The following is a 22,582-nucleotide window of genomic DNA, read 5'->3' as shown; positions in this document are numbered from 1 at the left end:
ATTTTTCTCTGTGGAACTCACACTTAAAAAAATTCTTGTGTTGAAGTAGAGGAAGATGTACTTTTGAATTTATGCAGAAAGTATCTTAACTTCATTAGTTTGTAATTCTAATTTGGTTTCACATTATGCTAAGACGTGTAACTTGATAACTGGAACACATGAATTTCATTACAAATAAGCTTAACTTAAAGGCTCAAAAGTCAAATCCAAATATATATATATATATATATATATATATATATATATATAATATCCAAAGCAATTAATCCGAAACCGAACTTAAAAAATCCAATCTAATCCGAGCTTATTTGGATTGGATTTGGATTGTAATTTCTTCAATCCGAAATCGAAATCCAAACCGACGGCCCGAATGCCCACCCCTACCTCTAACCCATACCCACGTTTCGGGCTACAGATTTTTTGAAGTTAACGACCTAAGAACACATTAAAGACCAAAGAATCTAGGTTCAAATTTTTTCATCTACCTATTTGTGATTTTTTTTTATTAATTGAGCGATCTTGGGTTTTGTTGAAAACATCTTAAGGAGCTTGAATATCAATTTCGGAGGTGTTGTGAGAAAATTTGAGGTGAATTTAAGTTGAAATTCATATTTAAAACTCAAGGTTGAAGACGACTCCATCTTTGAATCCCCACTGTATCCCTTGTATCTCTCCTTGAATATCCATCTATGAAAATTTGTATGCGATATATACTGATATACACAATATAATATGTGATATACATTTATCGTAGTGACTTCCATGAAACTTTGTGTGGGATATGCATTAAAATACAGTGTGATATAAACATATCACAATGAATTTCATGAAAATTTGTGGGAGATATGCATTGATATACAATGTGATATAAACATGTCATAGATGTTTTCTATTAATCTGATCTTTTTTACTTGAAATAAGTTCAAATCACTTCTAACCTTCCTCAAATTTTGTATATAGCCTCGTCTAGGTGTTTCAAACCAATTCCAACCACACTGACTCACACCTGTTAATTCAACAAAAGAAAAATAGTAGGAGGAGGTGCCAATATTGATTGGATTGCACAATAGTATCGATTCTATTCTATTAGGACTTTATTATACATTTACAATTCTAGAAACCTCATCGTTGTTATGGTAGATGAGGAAAGAGTGAATTTTTATGTTATATCGCAGCATTTTGTTAATAGCTTTGGGAGAATGCGACATAATTAAAAGATCAAATGTTAATCAAAATATCCGATAAATAAGAGTGTACATAGGCCGGGTTGGTTTGGACTTTTCATTTACCAAATCAAACTAATTGTGTCGGCGTATATATATATATATACAATTTGAATTTTTTATTCTTGATTTTTGGAGGGGTTTTCGATTTTCTCATTTTCTTTTTGGTTCGATGTGAAGCATCTACAATAAAATTTGTCTGATTTTTGTGGAATGTGATGTAAATGTCACATTATTTCACATGATCACACCTAATTCGGTTAATTATAACGAATCACACACTCAATTATCAACCACAACATTATAAAAGGAAAAATGAAAATATAACATACACTGGGAGCAACTTTTAGAAGTTGATTTTTTTTGTTTTTTTTTTTGTTTTTTAATAAGCCATCACCATGGTTGTGATCCCGTTGGTGTGGGGGGTTAGGCTTGACCCTACCATGTCAATTAATCACAAAAAGTTATATATGTTAGAGGGGGACATGGACCAAACCTCTAACCATAAGAATCTTCACAAAAAACTAACTAAAGAGATGAAGGATTAGCCTATACAATATTCTTCACTGTACAAAGATTAGACACAATTAACTTACAAAGAAATTGCATTTTTCATATCTCCTTCTCATTGCAGGAAATTGCCACTTGTCTAGTTGAATTAAACCTTTGACCTCTTGTTTTAGGAGTTGTGAAGAGAAGAATTTTTTTTCATTTCCACTATTAGAGGCTAATTTAGCAAGTGCATCAGCAACCATATTTGCTTCTCTGAAACAGTGACTAAAACTGATTAAAGCATTACCAATATAAGAAGTGGTCTCTAAAATGATCCTTTTCAGATTGAGATTGTCAGTGCCCTTATTCTTGAGCATATTGATAATGATCAGTGAGTCCATCTCCATTGTAAACTATTATAGCCTTCAGCAATACACCACTTTATAGCAAAATTAGCAGCTTTTGCTTCAGTTTGATTGCTACTGTCACTATGTACAAATTTGGCAAAAGCTCCCATGAAATTTTCCCTGCAGTCTCTAATAATCCCTCAAATCCCAGCTTGTCTTTTTTCCATATTACATCTCTCATCCACATTGATTTTCAAATTTTCCATGTCTGGTTTTTGCCAAATAACCTGCTGAACAATAATTCTTGGTTGAAGCCTTTCAATATATTGACACATACTAGGCCAATTCCCAGTAAGATTCAGTGTTGGATAATTACACTTCAGAACAGCCATGGTATTTCCATATTACTTGATATTCCATCTTGTTGCAGTACATCTTTTTTTTATCACCAAACTTACAGGTTGTCCATTGTTTCTAAATTTCCCAGTGTATGAAAATTGGGACAACCTGTTTTATCATGTTTTGAACACTGTTGTTGACTTTGATATTTCTCCAGTTGTTGAAAATTCTTCTAATGAGACCTGATTGATGGGTGATACCCAATGCTGCTCCAAAATATTTCCAGATATAGACAGCATCCTCTCCTTGAGTGAATGTATGTTGAATTGAGTCTGTAACAGGATTCCTGCGACAAAAACAGTTATCATTAGTAAGAATTCTAAATTTAGCTATTGCCTCTTTTAAAGGCAGCTTCCCTTTACATAGTCTCAAATTAAAGAAGGATATCTTAAATGGCACTATGTTGTGTCATAAACTGTTCAGGAAATCATCTTTCTGTTTGTGGATTCTACTTAAATTCCAAACAGTTTTGTTTGACTAATGTCCATCCTTAGTGGTGATCCAAATTGGATCATCTTCTTGGTCAGCAGCACCTATTTGAATGTTCATGATACTTTGGACAATATAAATGGGGAGAACACATGAAAGTGTTCTTTCATCCCATTTTCTGTTTAGCATAAAGTCCTTGACAGTTAGCTTAGCAATCAGTCCTTCACAATAAACATTAGGAAGTAAGGCCAATAGACCATGGTCAGTCCATGTATCCCACCAAAAATTACAATTGCCATTGTTAATGTTCCATTTGATATGATTCTCAGCTTTACTTCTGCCTCATACTAAGCTTTTTCAACCTTGTGAATTACCAGAAATCCAATTCTTTGTGTAATATGTTTATTAGCACAATACTTCTTCTTCTTCATGAATTCAACCCATAGTGACTCTTTAGTCCTTATTCTCCACCACCTCTTGATAGTAAGGGTATTAGATATATCATTCATGCTTCTGATACCAATACCACCCTCTGCCTTAGTGCTGCATAAAGTAGACCAAGAACTCCAATGGTATTTCCTCCTCTAATTAGAAGATCTCCGAAAAAATCTTGCCATATGTTTTTGAATGAGGTTCAAAGTTCCTTTAGGAGGGTTAAGAGCAGACAGAGTATATGTTGGAAGATATTGGAGAACACTCTTAATAAGAACTGTCCTCCCCTTATAAGAAAGCATTTTACCTTGTCAACTATTTAGTTTTTTAACCACTTTGAAGACCATGCCATCAAAATATTCAATCTTTTTCCAACCAATATATAAAGGACATCCCAGATAAGTAAATGGAAAAGGTTTGTCCATATAACCAGAACATTGTCTGAATTTATTGATTTTATAAGGGCTGGTTTTTGGACCCACTAAGAAGAAACTCTTATCCTCATCAACCTTCTAGCCTGACGCTCTTTCATACTTAGAAATTTGCTTCTTTATCAACTTCACAATTTTGGTATTGCCACTAGAAAAGATGACAATATCATCAACATAGGCTAAGTGATTTATCTGTGGTCCTTTTTGGTTCATGGTAAAGGGAATGAATCTACTGTCATTATACAATTCATTTAAGGATCTTGAGAGAACCTCAGCTACAAGAATAAATAAAGCAGGGGATATAGGGTCCCCTAGCTTAAGACCTTAAGAAGATTGAAAAAACCTATGCCTAATACCATTAACAAGAACTGAGTACCATACATTGGAATCAATTCTTCTAATAATGTCAATCCATTAAGTACTAAAACCAAATTTGTGCAACATATTAAACAAGAATGACCAAGAAAACCTGTCATATGCTTTTGCCATATCAAGTTTGATCACCAGATTACCCCTTGGTTAAGCTTAGACATATCATGGATAAGTTCTTAAGCAAGCATCACATTCTCAGTGATCAATCTCCCTGTGACAAAACCACTCTGATTTAGAGGAACCAACTTATTGAGAAGAGGATTTAACCTTCTAGTTAGCAGCTTAGATATGATCTTGTTAGACATATTGCTTAGACTAATAGGCCTAAAATCCTTAAAGGTAGCAGGTGAATCCACTTTAGGAATCAAGGCTAGCCAAGTGTGAGTATAGAATTTTGTCAGACCCTTTCCTTTGAAAAACTCCAGAACAAAAGCCATGACATCATTCTTGATAATGCTCCAGCATATCTGGTAGAACATTCCATTAAATCCATCAGGACCAGCACTACTCTCAGTACTCATACTAAACACTGTTTCTTTCACCTCCCCTTCATCAGACATTTTTTGTGAGCATTTCATTTTCCTCATTGCTGATAATAGATGGAATAAGGTTCAGAACATTGCTTCTTCTATTCTGATGATGTAAATTAAAGAAGCTCTTGAAATGATTTATAGCAGTCTTGGTAATTCTTCCTTCTCCTTGTATCCACTCTTCTTTGTTATTTTTTATAGTATGAATGTGTAGCTTTCTCCTTCTGTCCCTTAACACAGTGTGAAAGTATTTGGAATTAGAATCCCCTTCTTTGAACCAATTTGTTTTGGTTTTTTGTCTGAGCAGGTTGTCTTGCATCCCCAACCATTTCACATATTCAGCATATCCCTTATTCAATTCTTCCCTCTGGTGCTCATTATTGTTCTGTAAATCCATATATTTCATAATAAGGATCTTAGCTTCCTAATTGTTCACTTTTTCATGAATATCACCAATACTCTCTTTTGACCATTCGGCTTAGTGTAATACTAAGAAGTTTCAATTTGATTTGAAGAATCCACATGGGGTTCCCTTGAATATTATTTGCCCAAACTTGTTGAACCACTTCCATGAATTCTGGTTGATTAGTCCAGAAATTCAAGAATCTAAAATATTTAATGTGGTTCTGTTGATAATTATGTGATTTCATCAAAAGAGGTTTATGATCAGACCCAGTACTGGCTAAGTGCTTAACTTCATTGTGATTGAGAAACTGGTTCCATTGATCATTCACCAAAATCTTATCAAGTCTCTTCCATATTCTCTTCCTTGGCCTTCTGTTATTGCACCATGTAAACCTAGGGCCACTATAACCAATATCCAAGAAGCCACATGCTTCCATAATACTTATAAAGTCAAGGCTTTTGCTTGCCCTGTAAGGTTTACCACCAATTTTTTCAATAGGGTCCATAATAACATTGAAGTCACCCCCAATACACCATGGTCCATTAATAGAATTATTGAGATTCTCTATGCTATCCCATAGATCCCTTCTATCTCTATTAGAGAATTTTGCATAAACTGCAGTGATAAAGGAGCTAGGATTAGCACTGTTATCTTTCATATTAAAAGTAATATGTTGTTCATGATCTTCAATGACTTCAGAATGATCCATATAATTCCAAAAATACTATATCTTTCCGTTGGAATTGGAGACACAATGATGAAATACAAGGAATCTTCTATAGCAATCTATTTTGCTCTTATCCACAAATGGTTCAAATATAGCAATAAAAACCAGCTTGTTGATCTTTGCAAGAAATTTAAGTCTATGAATGGCCTTCTTTGACCTCACTCCCCTAATATTCTAGGAAAGTGTACTTATCATTAGAAATTAGGGGATAGAGAGTTTTGTCTGCTATTCCTTTTTTTTTTTTTTTAAGGAGGTACTAGCTTTGTCATTGTCATATTTTTCTTCCTTTTAGTTTCTGCTTTTTCCTCTTGTGGTATCATATCTACTAAATTCTTGTTCTTCCCTATCAGCTTCCTGCTCATCAGTATCAGCCTTCTTATGAGACTATTTCTTACTTCTGCTTCTACTTCTTCTACTGATGCCTTCATTATTGTTTTGAGTCTGGTCAATGGTGTTACTTTGAGTCCTAGACTTTTCCTTTCCATGTTCATCCTCTTCTTCTTGAATATCCTTCTCATCTTGCAGAATTTGTACTGACTGTTCACAGTTAAGCTCAACATATAAATCAATAGATTTCATGTTGTTGTTCTCCATTGGGGTGTTGTCTGATTTTTTTTCTAGCTCCTTCTAGTCTATTATTTTCTCAGCTTCAACTTTTGAGGCATCTTGTTTTATATCACATTCCTCCTCTTGGTTGATGTTCTGTCTGCTGTTTTCTTCTCTTCTCTCAGTTCTTTTAGTATCTTCCTCATCTAAATCTTCATGTTTGTTCTGTTTGCTATTATCTTGAACATTTTTTCCCAGCGTGCTTTCTTGTATGTTGTCTTGAGAATGTATTTTCTCCCTAGCTTATGTAGTCTCCTCTTCAATATCTTTCCTTTGCTTCTTATTTTATTCTTTGTGTGATCCCTCCTTTTCATCTTTCTTTTCTTTCTTGCCTTATTCTTGGGTAAAGCAGCTGAGAGCATAACATTTTTCATTTTTGGCATCTTCTTCTTGTATTCTGTTTCCCTCTTTTCTCCCCTTTCTTGCCATTCTGATGTGAAGTTCCAGCTTTAAATTGCACTGTATTAGTATCAACTTCTTGATGTCCTTCATCCATGCTTCCTCCTTCCTTCTGTTGTTCTTTTTCTTTATCTATGCTCTTGTTCTTGTTTGGCTCCTTCTGTTTTGGTGCCAACTCTTTTTTTATCCTTTCATTTGTTTGACATTTGTCCCTTTGCCTCTTTGTTCATTTCATCATCTTTTTCAGAAGTCTCAGTTTGTTTGTTCTTCTTGTTTCCCTCTTTTCTTTTTCCTTTCTCAATGTTCTCCTTAGTTACACCATTAGGATCATCTTTTTTCTCATCATTCCTCGTACCACTAGATTCAATATGATCACTGTCTTTTTCATTTGTCATTTTTTCTCCTCCACTTTCTTTAGCTCAATTCTTCTACATTGCAGAATAGAATGTCCCAAAATTTTACAGTTTATACAAAACTTAGGGGGATTTTCATATTCCAACTTTTGAGTAAAACCTTTACAAGGACAAGATTCATCTTCAGAGCCTATCCAAATAGAGTTAAGTTTTGGTTTTGTCAAATCAATCTCCACCCTTACTTTTGCCATACTAGGCCTAGTCCTATTTTAAGTTGCATGACCCAATATTAACGGGTTACCCAAGGGAGCAACAATTTGCTTAATATAGTTCCATGAATGGCAATGGAAAGGCAATTCCAGCAACAATACCCAAATGGGAACTATCAGAGAATCTTCCTCTGGTTTAAATTCCAGAGTCCATTTTTCATTCCACATCAGTTGTCCATCTATTTATATCGATCGTTTATACCATACCGTTTTAAAATCATCTTCATTAGAGCAATCTAAGAAAACAATACGATAGCCAAAGACCCTAATTTGAACTTTGACTTAGACAGTGATTTTTTTCTCGAATTTTTATCTAATTTTGTGAATTTTAGGTCTCGATTTAATGAATTTACCCACAAGAGTGAGTTTGCATTCCTCGGCCATGACTTCATAGAAATCCTTCGTTTTGAATAGAATCGCCGTTTTTCCATCGTGATGTGCATATCGGGCTTTGACATTAGGATTACCCATTGAGCTTTTGTTAGGGTTCAGAGATGAAATTGTTTGAATTGCTTTGACATAGTTGGTATTTTGTGGAATTAACCCTTCCATAGTGTTCGTATTAGCCTCAGTAGTTTGATTCTCAGTGGAACGTGCCGGTTCCGGCCCTGCTGGCCTCCCCATGCGATGGAGCGTGATGCTCACACACTGAGAGTGGTAGAAATAATACCGTTATAATAACTAACGTTCAAATGTATACGGAGAGAATATATTTTTGAGAGAGAAAGTTTTTTCCAGCTCTTTCTAACTTTATATACACGAAAAAACTTGATTAAAACGGATGGGTTATTACCCAGGTACAAGAACAACATCAGGGATGTAATAGTTTCATTTAAATTAATTAATATATATGGACAAGGGAGAAAAATAATTGGTTTTGGTTTGTACTTCATTTAAGTTAATATATATGGACAATGAGATACAGTTGCAATTGTATATATATGTGTGTGTACGTGTGTGTTGGATTGATTTGATTTTAATTTGACCTTTTTTAGCTAATATCTAACCAAATCAATTATAGACGGGTTTTTTTTTTTTTTTAAACATCAAACCAAATTACTAGTCAGATTTTTTTTTTTTTCCGTTTGACTCAGTTTGTCGTTTTGATATGGCTTGTTGGTTTTCTTTGTACACACCTGCGATATAAATCGCAATTAGGGTCATCAATAAATTATTTATTAAAAGATCTGTATAGAATTATGTTTATCCGTCAGAAACAACAAATGTACGAGAATGTAGAAAAAATAATAATATTAGAGGAGGTTCTGCAAACCTAAGCTTGCTAAATTTGTAACTCGTAAGAGAATATATTTATTCTTATGAAAATACTATTGGACGCTTTTCTTGATTTTGTTTTTTTAACTTTTGACAGTGGGGGGTATGACGGGCATCCATGGTGTAGGAAAAAAAGAGAAGAGAATCGTTTGATGAGAATAAAATGTTACAACGATAAAATGCAAGGTTGCGATTGTACTAGCAAAGTTATTTCATAATTCCATAAAGGGATATCTTTTTTAGGATACCATCAAGCATTTGGACATGAGTTAATTAATCTTTGAAAAAGAGTAGTTTTTGAAATTAGTTAAAAATGAGTATTTGATATTAACGGGATATTCCAAGAAGTTATGCTGCACGACTAATAATGACTAAAAATTAAGCTTATTCATCCTAATCTAATTTACCAAAAAGGGGCCTATACTTTGTTTTATTGGGACACAAGCTATACTAGAAAGTAGAAACCTTTTCGAAATGAGGGATGGAATAATAGAGGCAAAACATTACAGTTGGAGAAAGAGGATTAAGACCATAAGTATGTAGGCAAAGGGATGTGTTTTGTTCAGCCCCAATCCTTTGGTTTCACATAGTAATAATGACTTCCATTTTACTAGCACTTCATTCTCGATAAAACTGGCGGTTAGTGTTAAGTGTGGAAGCTTTCCTCTTATTGCTCATTGTGTGTCCATTTTACATTGCCACGCATGTATTTCCTCAATATGCAAGAAAGTTCGCCCGCGGCCTCGAGGAAAAACGACGCTCGTCCAAGATCAAATTATTTCGTGATGATTTTCACCTCCAGAGAAAATATTTGAATTGTCTTTTCATTTAATGATCATTATCCCCTCTCAACTATGAACAATTGATATTCTCCCTCCTTTATCCTATGCAATGTCTGTTTTAGCCTTGAAATTTTCAATCTTCCATCTACGTAATACTTTTTTATATTATATAAAATTTATTTTCTTAACCTAGATATTTATTTAAATTTATATTATAAATAGAATAATCCTTTTATGAATTTATCACAAAATCTAATGTTACTTTTTATGATAGATATTTTAATATTACATGCATTAAGTATATATTATGTATGTACAATTGTACATGCATGTATATTATATATAAATATATATAAACACACACACACATATTACCTGTTATATATATATATATAAGTTCCACTTCTCTCTTATTCTCTATTGTCAATAATAAATGAGTTTTGGTTGTTATTAATGGAAAATTTAAATTCTAATTTAAAATTTATTTATAATATAAATAAATAATCTTTTAGGAATTTGTTATAGAATATACGTCTATTTTTATTAATTATTTTCTATTACCTGCATTGAAATATATTTATAAAGTTATTATTACTCTCCTCAGACCCCACTTGTGGGATCACACTGGATATGTCGTTGTTTGTATTATTACCTGTTATTTTTACTTGTATAAATAGATATCCGAGTTGTGATTCTTAGTAATAATAAAAATTCTTATTCTTCTCATTTATTTTATTATAGAACGATATTGAGTTATATACACAACTAGTATTTCTCACTTTTCTTTTTCCGTCTCAAAAATAATATTTAATTTCTTATAGGAAATGTGTTACATAGATTAAAGAGATTTAAAAAAATCATGATTTTAAACAAGTAAAGGAAAAAAAGAAAAGTTGGCAATGTAAGGGTAAAATAGGAATTTTAAAGAGCAATTAGGATAAAAGGAGGGAGGAGGGGGGGGGGGGGTTGAGAATGACTATTATTCAAAGTTGAGGGGGGGAGTTTGATTTTTGAAGCAAAGTTTGAGGGCGAAAATCATCTTCACCCTGAACAATTTGGAATTTTGGGCAAAAATTTGGGGTCTTGACTAATATTCTTGTGAATTAAGTTTTGGACCTTCTTCCTCATCTACGCATACTTATTTGGCATTGACAGCTACTTTACAGACAGAAAGTTAATTGCCATTAAACAGCATTGCTATACTGTAATACTAAATTGATGTTATACTTACATACCCCCAACCATTTCAAAATAAGTGGAGTTTTTAGGGCAATTCGCAGAATTGCCCTACTTTGGAGTGGTCTTTAAATTTTGCCCCTCGTATTTGCGGTCTTTAAATTTTGCTTCATATTTGTGGTCTTTAAGTTTTGCGCCATTGGATACGAACGAACCCAGCGCTCAAGCATAAAATAAAGAAATAATTTCGCAAGGCGGGGGAGGGGAGTGTCTGCCCCCTCGGCATAACTTCCTTAAGGAAAAACTAAAGTTATCTTGGAGGGGGCATAACTTTTCCTCAAGACATAGTTTAGTTATGCCTTATGGAGCAAAACTTTTCCTTATAACTATGCCTTGTAAGGCAGACTTTTAATTAGATAACCAAAAGTATGTCTTAACTAAAAAGTGTGCCTTGAAAAGTTTTAAAAAAAAAAAAAAATGTCTCAAGGCAAAGTCGCCCCCTCCGGCATAACTTCCTTAAGGAAAAACTAAAGTTATCTAGGGGCATAATTTAGTTTTGCCTTATGGGGCAAAACTTTTCCTTAGAATTATGTCTTATGGGGCAGAAAAAAGGCATAACTAAAAGTATGCCTTAACTAAAAGTTAAAAAAAAAAAAAAAAAATGTCTCAAGGCAAAGTCTGCCCTCCGGATAACTTTTAAGGAAAAACTAAAGTTATGCCGGAGGGGGCATAACTTTTTCCTTAAGGTATAATTTAGTTTTGCCTTATGGGGCAAAATTTTTCCTTAAGGAACTATGCCTTATGGGGCATACTTTTAATTAAGGCATAACCAAAAGTATGCCTTAACTAAAAGTGTGCCTTTAAAAGTTAAAAAAAAAAAAAAAAAAAATGTCTCAAGGCAAAGTACGCCCTCCCAAGATAACTTCCTTAAGGAAAAACTAAAGTTATGCCGGAGGGGGCATAACTTTTCCTCAAGGCATAATTTAGTTTTGCCTTATGGGGCAAAATTTTTCCTTAAGGAACTATGCCTTATGGGGTATACTTTTAATTAAGGCATAACCAAAAGTATGCCTTAACTAAAAGTGTGCCTTGAAAAGTTTAAAAAAAAAAAAAAAAAAAAAAAAAAAAAAAAATGTCTCAAGGCAAAGTCTGCCCTCCGCATAACTTTGGTTTTCCTTAAGGATTGTATGGGATACACTCTCTGGCTTGCGAAATTATTTTTTTATTTTATGCACGAACGGGGTTCGAACCTAGAACCTCGATCCATCAAGCGGCAAAACTTAAAGAACACAAATATGAGGGGCAAAATTTAAAGACCACCCCAAAAGAAGGGCAATCCGTGCAAAAAATTGGAGTTTTTAGCTTGGCCACACCCATTAACTACTCATTCCTAGAAAGTAAGATGCATTCTTACTTGCTTACCCTTAATAAATACCTTAAAAAAGATGCAACTCTTTAGTAGTTTCTTGGTTATGTAAAATTTCCTTTATTTAATTAAGGGCAAAATTGGAAGAACATCATTAATGCCTTCTTGATTATGTGAAACACTACTTATTTTGAGACAAAATGAAAGGGTAAAAAAGTAAAAACACCACTTATTTAAAATGGGGGGAGTATTTAATTAACTTCATTAATTAATCAGAAAATAATTAAACCATAGCAGGATAAGAGGAAAATTTTGAGCTGGCTGCAATTAGGCTGATTAAGATATATGTTCAATATATTTTAACTATATAGAAGCATGGTTTTAGACCCATGCTTCGTCGTCCGAACATTAAAAAAAAAAAAAAAAAAGTGTGGGCCCCATACTATATACCAACCAATATTAAAAAAAAAATGTGGAACCCACCATCTCCGGACCAACAAAATCAAGCAATATATATATATAAAAAAAAGTGAATCCTATATTAAAAAAATAAACAATGTGAAAAAAAAAGTGCATCCCATATTAAAAAATCAAATAATATTCATGTAATTTTCAAAGTATCTCATTAAATTAATAATGATGGATTCGTCAAGTATATGCGTATCAACCCATTAATGCGAGCAAATGAAATTATTGTACAAAGAACATACTTAAAATACTTATATTTTAAATAAGATAGAATTTAATTACTTTTTCATTTTTCCTTATTCTAATAAATGTGAAAAGAGATTAATGTCATAAAAGAAAAAATAATATTAATTGGAGATCAAATAATTAATAAGGTAAATTAGTGAAATTCTAATTCTAATTGATGTTTCCTTAAAAAACCGTGCAAAAAGACAACATGACAAGTAAAATGAGTTAAACCAAAAATATTTACCAAAAATTAAAAAATAGTAGTTCTTCATTTAAATAGAAAATCAAATTTCTACTTTGTTTCATTTTAATCATGTAAAATTAATATAATAATTAGAATTAGAATTATCCAAATCAAAATTTGATAAAAAAAAATAACAGGTATTGTTTAGGCCCAATCTACATACATTAACAATAGAATATTTTACACCTTTAAATTAATCGAATTAAAATTCAAAGAATCAACTGATGCTTAAATATTGCTATTGTTTTATCTCAAAGAGAGGAAAATAGTTTCCTTTTAAATAATTCTTCTCTTTTAAAAGGTATTAACAAATTTTTGCCAACTTTGTATTCGTAACAAATACTAATATAATAAAGTTTTGGATACGGAGCACAAACTACAATGTTATATTAATCGTGTTTTGAACATAATATGTATTACTTTACTACTATATAGAAGAGCCAGTTTGTAAGCAAGATCGTCGTCCGTCCGTCCTTTAGTCCCACTTTTTTATTTAAGGGCAAAAAAATCCTTTGTGATCCCACCCACTTTTTTATTTAAGGGCAAAAAAATGACATTTTATACTTTATATTACCAACTCTTCTAAAAAGTAGGTAGAAATACTTTATTATATTTCTATTTTTCTACTATATAGAAGCATACCCATTCTTCGTCGTCGATCACTCTTAAAAAAAAAAAAAAAAAAAAAAAGTTCGACCCCATACTAAAAACGCCAAGCAATATTAAAAAAAAAAAAAGGAAAAAAAGTGGACCCCACCCTCTCCAAACTCATGAAAAAAAAAGTGGACCCCATATTAAAAAAACAAGCAATGTCAAAGAAAAAAAAAAGTGCAGCCCATATATTAAAAAATCAAACAATATTCATGTAATTTCCAAAGTATCCCCATCAAGTCAATAATAGTGGATTCATTGCCACATGCGTATTAACCCATTAGTGGGAGCAAATGAAATTATTGCACAGCAAAAAACATGGACCCCGTATTATTGCTTTTCTTCAAAAGGTTAAGTAGGCAAATACATACAATTTCCTTTCTTTTATTATATTAGCCTGAGATCTAATCTAGATATTTAATTGTTATATTTGCTATTCCGCCATGTCATTTATTTGTTATGTTTACTAAAATAAATATACTTAAAATATTTATATTTTAAAATAAGATAGAATTTAATTACTTTTTTATTTTTATTCTTACTCTAATAAATGTGAAAAGAGATTAATATCAAATGGAGATCAAATAATGAATAAGGTAAATTAGTCAAATTATAATTCTAATTCACGTTTCCTTAAAAAACCATGCAAAAGACAACATGACAAGTAAAATGAGCTAAACCGAGAATATTTACCAAAAATTAAAAAATAATATTTTTTTCGTTTAAATAGAAAATCAATTTCTACTTTGTTTCGTTTTAAACGTGTAAAATTAATTTAATAATTTGAATTAGAATTATCCAAATCAAAATTTGATAAAAAATAATAAGTATTTTACACCTTTAAATTAATTGAATTAAAATTGAAAGTATCTGATGCTTAAATATTGCTATTGTTTTATCTCAAAGAGAGGAAAATAGTTTTCTTTTAAACAAGTCTTCTCTTTTAAAAAGTATTAATAAATTTTTGCCGACTTTGTATTCATAGCAAACATATAATAAAGTTTTAGATACGAACTGCTGTTTATATTAATCGTGTTTTGAACATAGTAATATATATATATATATATATATATTATCCTATCCAAACACAACTAAATACTAAACATCTAGTAGTAGTTATATAGATGGAAGAAAGAACATAAATTCTGTTGTGGTATTAACCAAAGAAGAGCAATAGATATTTGGATACGGAATTCACTAACAACAAAATGCAGCTAGAAAACAATAAGAGTAGTCATCATCGTCATTAAAGCTAGCCTCCCCAAGATGTTTGTTGGCCATTTTGTTTGATTCCTTTGAACATGGGATGACAGCGACTGAGATTTTATGCGGAAGCCAAGAGACAAAAAGCTTAAGAAATGTATGTCCACAGAGCTTCGAGCCTATTCACTAATTCAAGTGCCAAGTCAATTCATTTTTTTGATTAAGTGAACGGTTCAAAATCTTAAGATAATTGGTTGGATGCCTTTGTGTAGGCGCCACTGCCGAGATATTATGCATCTACACATAAGAAAATGAAACTACATTTATTAGGTGCAATATTATGATTGTGTGGGATTTCCGGAGAAAATCGTGTTGGCTTGATTATCCAAAGCTGACAATATCATTACCATATTGTTTAGAGTGTTTATGAAATCGTTTAGCCCAATAACAACATCCTTCTACACGTATAACTCAATCGAATTCACACGGAATCATAAATGTAAATTTGTGAGTGTAAGACAACCTGATCATGCGGGGCGGATGTAGAGTGTGTAAGTATTAGGTCCATCCTAATTCAGTATATAGGTGTGTGTTAAAAAAATCTCTAAAAAAATACAAATAATTATCTTAAACCCAATAAATCAAATAAAAATTCAATTCGTGAATCTGCATTATTTGCTTACTCCTAAAGGAAATGGAATAGCTCAAGGTAGATATTAAATCTTCAAATGTATTTATTTACAAAAACTGCATCGTATGTCGAAATGAAGAAACTTCTGCATGGGAGAGGTTTTGGTTTAGGAAAGTATATAAACGCCTCCAAGGCATACAGTAAAATGACAATGTTAGAATTGGCAATTTTTTGCTTGTCATGTCAGCACTCTTTGAGTTAGTTCAAGATTCCGATATCTAATCGTTTGTCCAAAAAAATCTTTTTTTTTTAAAAAAAAAAAAGGTATATATTAATTGAATTGACTTTTTGAAATAAAATTTCAAGCTAAATGCATGTCCAAACCTAACTTCAATTTTCAAATATCTTTTATCAACTCAACTTTAATTTATTCTTTCAAGTATCACATATTTTATGTCCAAACGCCTACTAAATACAATGAATGATTTTTAGAAGATGAAATAGACGTAGACTTAGCATAAAAAATGAAGATGGAGCCTCAAATAAAGGGAAAAATTAAAAGAATATGTTATTATATCTAAAACATATATATAGTACTTAGTAATCAAGGTTGAGAAATGTATTTCTCAAGTCTATATGATTCAGCAAAGTTTAAATTTAAAAAACGTTAGTGCATGATATTTTTTTTTCTCCTTTTTAAGGATTAGATGTGAGATTAGAGAAAGCGGAAGGTTCTTGGTGAAATTCGAACTCAGCACTCACATGATACAGGATGAGAAATTACAACCACTATGCGGTTAATTCAGTCTCAGTCAAACATTTAATAATTTCCTCTCGTAAAAAGAAAGTTAAAAAATTGAACAAGTCCCACTAGCACGTACACAGCTATGAATATGACTATGCACATGCACTTACATATAGCTATATACAATAAAAGCTAAGATTGCAGAGGTGAAGTGTAACGTGCAATTTAAATTTTGCTTTGAGATCACAGACAAATGAGTAGACTAAGCATTTGAGGAAACTATTGCTTTTGAAAATAATATACTACTAGCAAATTGGAATATAACTACATAAATGTGGAGATTGCGTACGATAGAGGGGATGGAAATTAAGGTACAGCTTTCTTTAATTATCTGACTAGACTACCAAGTCATCAAATTGGAGGTTTAATTAGTTTAGTTTAATTGTGAGGAGTTTAGTTTCCATAGCTTTCTATTTATAATAATAATGTCAGAAAAGGAAAAGGAAAAAGTTACTAGTATTTTCCTCTTTTAGATACTTATAAGTCAAAGTCGTTCACTCACACTTCGATACCATATCTTACGTTCAATGAAATATTAAATATGCACTTGTGTAGTTAGACTAAACAAACTGTTGATTCCTTAATTAATCGCATTGTCAGGACTATTTCAATGCCAGGAAGGCGACATGAATCTTCATACCAAGGTTCATAATTAGTCAACACAGTTCTACTTAATTTTACCCTTTCACCTTAAGTTCAGCTTTTTGTGTAATTTGCACTCAACGTCTAACAGAAAAAAGCTAAACTATGAACAACTTGATAGGGGCGTACCTCCGACTAAATTACAATTTTGCAAGTTGAAAAGGTTCTTAATGTTAAATAATTGGTCAAACATGCAAACATTTATGAAGGAAGAAAGTTTCTTTGGTTTCCTGTTGGCATTATATATATTTCTAAACGTGGTCAATGCATCTAAAACTATTTGACTATATGAATCCCCTCAAAAATGAATCTAATTGCTTTTTATGCTCCAAATTTTTGATGATTCAATTTTTTTTTCTAACGAAATAGGGATAAGTCGCAGTATACATCAACGCTTACCTTATTAAAATTAAAAGATTAAAGGTTAGGGGGTTGAGAAGCTCTTGCTTGCCTTCTTTCATCCGTTCACTCCTAAAAAAAAAAATGCCAACTTTTTTCCAGTCAAATGGGTTCACATAATATAATTTACATGATGGAGCAACTAGGGAAAGTAGTGGTGGAGCAAAATTTCTAACTAAAAGAAGTCAAAATATAATTTACATGATCTTTTAAGGAGATTTAATTGACATCCTTCGAAAAAAATACATTGTATAATTTACATCTTTCAAAAACATTCAATATATATTATATACACACAAAAATTTAGTACAATGGACTATTTCTTTTTACGAATAAGGATGTAAATTGATTCATGTAAGATAATTTCTTGGCATTTTATTTATTTAATAAGTATCACATATAACCCGGGAATAATAGTTTCGAGAAAGAGTAGGTAGTGTATGTCTTCTGTACGTGCATTCCACGAACTAGGGGTGTATATGGATTCGGGTTGTTTGAATTTTTCAAATACCAAACCAAACTAATTGCGTCGGGTTTTTAAATTTATAAACCAAACCAAATCAATAAAATTCGGACTTTTCAACTTCGGGTTTTCTCGATTTATTCGATTTTCTCGGATTTGTTTTTTGGGAAAAGTCTTCATACAAAACATATAACTTTTACTTCAAATATTTCTTTAGTCCTAGTAAGATACAACTATATAACTAAGGGTGTTTCTTAAGAAAATAACACAAAATGTGAGATGGGTGATGACATCGTATTAAAATCTTCAACAAAAAAATAATCCGTTAAAATAAATATTGCTAATTAATAAGCCATAAAGAAAATGAGCTTAATCTAAAAATACTAAGTCATGCTAAAATAAGTATGACTAATAAGTATTAATTACATGACAGAAAAAAATTAAGTAATGTATTTTCACTCTCTAAACCAATTATGCAAAACTAAAGAATAGATATCCAACATTATTGTCATTCCTAGTGTTAGAATTGAATTTCTTTTATTAGCATTAGTGTTGACTTGGTTTTGATTTGGACTTTATTTGAGTTAATAACATCGATGGGATATAAAACTTAGGGGAAATAGCGATTTTAATCCCTATGTTATAGCTTTATTCTAGTTTTGATCCTTGTGTAATTTTACTTAGCATATTTAACCTTCAATTAACATAAACGTGCTATTTTGATCCCTCAAACTAACAGAAGTTAAAACTTAACGAAATCAATATTTTTTTTTATTAATTTTGAGAATTATAGAGAATAAAGAATTAAGATTAATGTGTTAAGAACCCTAGCCACCGGCAAGCATCCATGAAGATGTAGTTGATCATCAGCTCATCCCTTCAAATGAAAATTATAATCAAATGGGTAAAAAAGTTCTCTTTTCCACCCTCGATCTCCTCTCTTCATTTATCAAAAATTGGAGGATAATTAGTTGCTTTATTCTTGTCTTTCTTGTCTAGATTTAGCTTAACAGTACTAGAATTCTTCTTTTCTACCTTTCTATAATTCTGTATTTGAGAAATATGCTTGTTAATTAAATTGATTTTATCTTAACATTCTGGGAGGGATGAACATATTTGTCTGGACAGATCATAACTTTCAAAAGATATAATTCAATAAAAATAGCACAATTATAAAAATAAAAATAAAAAGTTGAAAATTTTAACCTAAAAGTTCTCGGGTAAGAAGATGCCCGACAAAAGTTGACAAAGGATCTCCGTTTTACCTTGAAATTGTGAAGAAGAAGAAGAAGAAGAAGAAGAAGAACATATAGAGCCAAGTAACCCTTTGAGTCATAGCTCGAATCTCAATTTCCTTTTTTTATTTGAATAAAAATAATGATTCTGTTAAGTTTTTAACTACCGTTAGTTTAAGGGATCAAAATAGCACGTATATGCTAATTGAAGGTTAAATATGCTTAGTCGAATTACACAAGGATCAAAACTGAAATAAAGCTATAACACAAGGACTAAAAACACTATTTGCCCTAAAACTTATTGACATTCAAAATTGTAAGTTCAATCTTGAAATAATATGATAAAAGACAAAAAACTATGAAAAAATTTAAGAAATATTTATAAATTACATTACAAATAAATATTTTTATGTGTAAAATATTTTAAAAATCAAATACATGTAATGTCGGGTTGATTTGGTTCGGTTTGAATTTTTTTTTTTTTAGCAAAAACCAAACCAAACCAATTATGTTCAGATTTTTTTTCCAGCACCAAACCAAGTCAACCAAATCACTAGTCGGATATTTTTCTCGGTTTGACGCGATTTATCGATTTGGTGCAGTTTGTAGGTTTTCTTTGTACACCCCTACCGCAAACAAAGCAAATGCCAATCTGATAATAAAAAATGCGTATATAGAATTAAAGTTGTAGTAGCAATAACAAGAACTAATGGCACTTCAAATGGGAAATGACTTCTAGGGCTGTGCGAATTAACGGTTAAACCAATAACCCGAACCGATTATTAGATTATTGGATTAATGATTCGGATTAATGGATTATTGGTTCGGGTATCGGATGGTGCCCTGTGTTTATTGTCTTATTGGGTCGGGTCACGGTTTGACCATTTTTGTTAACGGGTGAACCGATAACCATTTATTTAATTACAATTCTACCCTTCCATATATTAAGTTACTTGACTAGATTTAGGGTTTACTTGATTTCCACTTTATAACCATTTTTCTTGTTTTCTCAGATCATCAGGACATGTCAATGATACTGATGTGAGAGTATTTTTTGTTTTCCCACTGAAAGTGCTACTTTTTTATTTGCAATGGATTCTAAATTTTGATTCTATTCTTTTTGTACTATATTCTTCTGAAAATTATCCTTTTTTTAATATTATAGTTCCCTCCCTGTACGCTAGATAATTTTGTGATGGTGTACATGATTGATGATTAAGGAACTTATCTTTCTTCGACTAGTTGATTTAGAAATTTATCTTTTTTTTTTTTTTCCTCTTTTGATACCAGGTCCAACTTTACGCGGTTGACTACAATAGTAGGCAAGTTCTTGAAATTTTTTTGTGTAAAATCTTAATGGTTAAACCGATAACCGAATCGATAAGAAACAACAACCGATTAACCGATAACCCATTAACCGATATCTTAACGGTTCTTTAACGGAATAACGGTTTAACAATTTACAAATCGATAATCGATAAGTTGAACCGATAACTTTCAAACCCGAACCGAACCGACCGATATGCAGCCCTAATGACTTCCACGCAGATTAATACTCCCTTAATTCATTTTTACTTGTCCTGTATACTAAAAATAATTGTTTATTTTTTACTTGTTCAGTTTAGAAAATCAAGAGATAATTTATTGTTTCATACCTATTTTATCCTCATTATTAAATATTGGGTTGGCAAGTTCAAGAAATTCTTAGTGGTTGCACAACTTTTAAAGTATGTTTTATTAATTTCAATCTTTAGGTTACTTAGCAATAATTAGGGGTGATAGGCGTAAAAATGGACGGAGGAATAAAATTGTCATTCTATTCTTGATTCTTTAATATGCGGGTCAAGTCAATACATGACAAGTAAAATGAACGGAGAGAGTAATTTAAATTATTTTATGGACTTTGGACGTGGGGGAATGTGCAGCAATTGTATAAATTAAAATTGTGACAGCTTCCGAGGAAGAGCTGTCGTATGAATTTAGCCTATTTCGGGATTCCAGAAATAGAAATAGAGCTCCGTCGCCTTCACGTTTGGTAATCTCCATTACTCCTTATTCAAGCCACATTCGAATGTCTCCTGTCAAAAATAATATGCCTCCAAACTTAAATTATGCTCTAGGGGTTAATTGGTAGGGCTGCTTAATGCTTATTGGTTCGTTTTACTCGATTTTGTATATTATTAATTTTTTTTATTTGTTATAAGTTTATAAACATGCTAAATTTATAATCGAACCAATAAGATCGATATTTGTTATCGATTAGTCGGTGAGCAGCCCGTAGTAGTCCAGTTATCGGTTTAACCGATGTAAAAACGCCTTTTGGGGGCTTATGGCCTACCTGCTTCTCTAAGCATTTTTCTTCCCCTCTTGTTTTCACTTGTTAATTAATATGCTCTTTTTTCCAACCTCTAAGTCAAATTTACCATATAATATCTTTGACTTTCAATTAGCATGTATATTACAACAAAAATAATTAATGCAAAATTACAGTCTTTTAGGATCAATCTGGATTAAGTTCCTTCTTTATTTTTACTTTTAGTTGAGTTGATCAGGTTGTATCAGGAAATTTAGTGCTATTAAATGGATGTACATTTAACAGGATGAATTTCACTTGTCATTTGGTGGAGAGATAACAAAACAATACAATCATTTGCTAGGTAGAAAATCTTAAATAAATTATGAACCATAAATCTGTTTAATTATAATAAATTATCCTCCAGTATATTATAGTCAAGCTAACGAACCCTGGGAAAGAGAATGGGAAATTGGGAATATAGTTTTTAATAGTCACTTTTATATAATCAGGAATAAGAAAATAAATTTAATAGGACCTTAACTATTGAGTTATCGAATTAAAGGTTAAGTAAATTTAACGAACCGATAGGTCAATATTAAAATTTAGAATCGTTTGAGAACTGTTAACTGTTAAGTTGATAACCTGTTATCATTAAATCGATAGCATTTTATTCGATTCAATTTATGAGTTAAAATGAAATTTACACACCCCTATTGATTGGTATATAAAGATAGGATTGCTGAGCGGAGTACGTTATAATTAGGAGACTGAAACTAAAGCCGCAAAGACCATGGGCGGATGTAGAAATTAATATATGGGTTCATATAGTAGCTTTGACGTAAATTATTTATATGCATGAAAAAAATTAGTATTAAATAAATAAAATAATTAATTTCAAACACAATAAATGAAATGATTTAAAATATTTTTACAAATTCAAATTCATAAACATCATATCCTGAATTCGTATCTACATCGCTAAAAACAAATGAAGGAAATGGAATTACTCCTCGCCTCCAACATAGCTTTAATATTTTGCTTGTAAAGGGCCGAGCAAACTTGTCTTGGACAAATACTTTGGTATGTAGTGTTCTATCACTCGATATGGAAGGTTATTGAACTGGCTTAATTCATATCTTGCTCCCAACTTGTATCGAAATCTCTAAGACAGTCTATTTTTATGGGGGAAAGAAAGTATACATCATACATTTCTCGAACTATGACTTCTACACGGCTTTTTAGTATTTGATCATTTCCTTACAACAAGTATATGTATATCTCATGCAATAATCATATTGTGACA

The sequence above is a fragment of the Lycium ferocissimum genome, chromosome 5 (genome assembly GCF_029784015.1).
Source record: "Lycium ferocissimum isolate CSIRO_LF1 chromosome 5, AGI_CSIRO_Lferr_CH_V1, whole genome shotgun sequence".
In the NCBI taxonomy this organism is placed as follows: Eukaryota; Viridiplantae; Streptophyta; class Magnoliopsida; order Solanales; family Solanaceae; genus Lycium; species Lycium ferocissimum.
The sequence above is the reverse complement of the archived record's forward strand: the minus strand, read 5'-3'. Positions refer to the sequence as shown.